This window comes from Arvicanthis niloticus, chromosome 21 (genome assembly GCF_011762505.2).
Source record: "Arvicanthis niloticus isolate mArvNil1 chromosome 21, mArvNil1.pat.X, whole genome shotgun sequence".
NCBI lineage: Eukaryota > Metazoa > Chordata > Mammalia > Rodentia > Muridae > Arvicanthis > Arvicanthis niloticus.
This window is the reverse complement of record NC_047678.1, coordinates 8357195-8359626: the sequence shown is the minus strand read 5'-3', so window position 1 is coordinate 8359626 and position 2432 is coordinate 8357195. Positions and strand designations below refer to the sequence as shown.

Genomic DNA, 2432 nt, shown 5'->3' with positions numbered 1-2432 from the left:
CCCAGTTTGTGCATTATGGCACTGGGCAGGGGTTATCTCAGGCATGCTCATCCCTCCCAGGTTTATGCCATGCCAGACTTGTAGTCATCTCAGTCTAATTCCCTGTCTGGGCCCCCTCTTGCTTGCTTCTACACGGGCTAGCCTGAGTGTCTGTCTCAGGCTCACTCCTGCCCAGAACCTGCACAGCATCAGACTGTGGTAGTTGTCTCAGGCTAGCTCCCTGTTGGGCCCCTTGGCATTTGACTGGTGGTCATCTCAGGCTTGCTTTTTTCAGGGAATGTTAGGCTACAGTGGTGGCTTGAATATGGTTGGCCCAGGGAGTGGCACTATTAGGATGTGTGGCCTTATTGGAGTAGGTGTGGCCTTGTTAGAGTGTGTCAGTGTAGGCATGGGCTTTCAGACCCTCATCCTAGTTCCCTGAAAGCCAGTCTTCTCCTGTTTGCCTTCAAAACAAAATGTAGAACTCTCAGCTCCTCCTGCACCATGTCTGCCTGGATTCTGCCATGCCTGTGCCTTGATGATATGGACTGAACCTCTGAACCTTTAAGCCAGCCCCAGTTAAATGTTGTCCTTATAAGAGTTGCCTTGGTCATAGTGTCTGTTCACAGCAGTAAAGCCCTAAGACAGGCACTATCATTCTGACATTCACAGGTCAGAACACCTATCGTAGACATAGCCTTCCTCCTCTCAGCCATCCACTGACACACATGTGGCTCAGCAGCCACACCTGCAAAGCCTCTAGGGACAGTTGTTTATTCCTAAAACAAATCTCTGGAGGGACTTCAATTTGTGGCGTAGCTTGCAGAGGGTTCTTCCTGCTGTATGAAATTACAGACTCTAAAATTTTAGTAGAACTAAGAAACAAAAGGAATTTAAATTCAACTAGACTGTGTCACTGAGGAAAGAAATACCTTGACAGTGGGTTTGAGGTTTAAAGGCATTGAATTCTAGAAAAATAGGTAAGTATTATCATCTCAGAGGGGCAGGGACCTGGAGCAGGGTACATGCAGAGACAGGACCATTGGGGTGGGGACTCAGTACTATACAGTCCCTTTCTTCTGATCTTCAGTTGCCCAGAACCCCCTACGAAAGACATGTGCCTTAATTTTTCTTTTTACTTTTTTGTCTGTGTGGGTTTACTTACAAAAAAAAAAGTATGTGTATCAGTCAGGGTTGTTTGTATTCCTGCACAAAACATCACGACCAAGAAGCAAGTTGGGGAGGAAAGGGTTTATTCTGCTTACACTTCCACACTGCTGTTCATCACCAAAGGAAGTTAGGACTGGAACTCAAGCAGCTTAGGAAGCAGGAGCTGATGCAGAGGCCATGGAGGGATGCTACTTACTAGCTTGCTTCTTTGGCCTTGCTCAGCTTGCTTTCTTATAAAACCCAGGACTACCAGCCCAGGGATGGCACCACCCACAATGGGCTGGGCCCTCCCCCCTTGATCACTAATTGAGAAAATGCCTTACAGCTGGATCTCATGGAGGTGTTTCCTCAAGGAAGACTCCTTTCTCTGTGCTAACTCCAGCTTGTGTCAAGTTGACACACAAAACCAGTCAGTACAGTATGGATCTACTTTATTTTATTTGCTTTATGAGTTAGGTGTAGTATCTCTTCAACAGGTATTATAGTAAGAGTTCCATAAAAACTATGTATAATTATGTCCAGACAACTTGATGTTGGTATTAAGTCACATTTACTTTAAAATAATTACCTATCAGTTTCTCTCTAGCTAGGAAGGGTGAATATGAATGAGGAAAGTATAAATTAACGTCTGTAGGATTTGACCTCCATGAGATCCAGCTGTAAGGCATTTTCTCAATTAGTGATCAAGGGGGGAGGGCCCATTGTAGGTGGTGCCATCCCTGGGCTGGTTATCCTGGGTTCTATAAGGAAGCAAGCTGAGCAAAATAAAACTTTTATTTTTAATTAATTAAAATAAATTAATTGATTTTTGAGACAGGGTTTCATTTTGTAGCCCCCACTGACCTGAGACTCATATGTAGACCAGGTTGGCCTAGAGATCTGTCTGCCTCTGCCTCCTCAATGTTGGGATCAAAGGTGTGTGCTGCTATGCCCACCTCTGACCTGTAAAACCTTTAAGTTTTCTCTGGCAAACCTAGAGCCATTACAGAGCTGATTTTTAAGAACTAGAGAATTTTGAACACCAGATTTTTATACTTGGGCCCAACTTTGCCTGTGTTCTAGAAGCTTCTACCCTTTTTGGCTCAGCATACAGTCTTTTGTTTCTAAACACACACACACACACACACACACACACACACACACACACACACACTACCCCTTGTATCAGGGTTATGTGTTAAAGTAAAGAAAGGAAAGAGATGAAAGGCCAGTGAGTAGAGATAAAACTCAGTTCCTGTCACTGAAAGGCCACGGTGGTGAGTTGGTAATGTCACATCAGGGTC

The 2432-nt window shown here is 44.6% G+C and overlaps 1 non-coding gene across 1 annotated transcript; it reads right to left on the bottom strand.

Annotated features, from left to right (window-relative positions):
• Positions 1–619: 619 nt before the first annotated feature.
• LOC117693875 (small nucleolar RNA SNORA17) lies at positions 620–749 on the bottom strand. The gene has a single exon (XR_004604476.1). It is a non-coding gene; the product is annotated as a small nucleolar RNA SNORA17 (small nucleolar RNA).
• Positions 750–2432: the final 1683 nt, after the last annotated feature.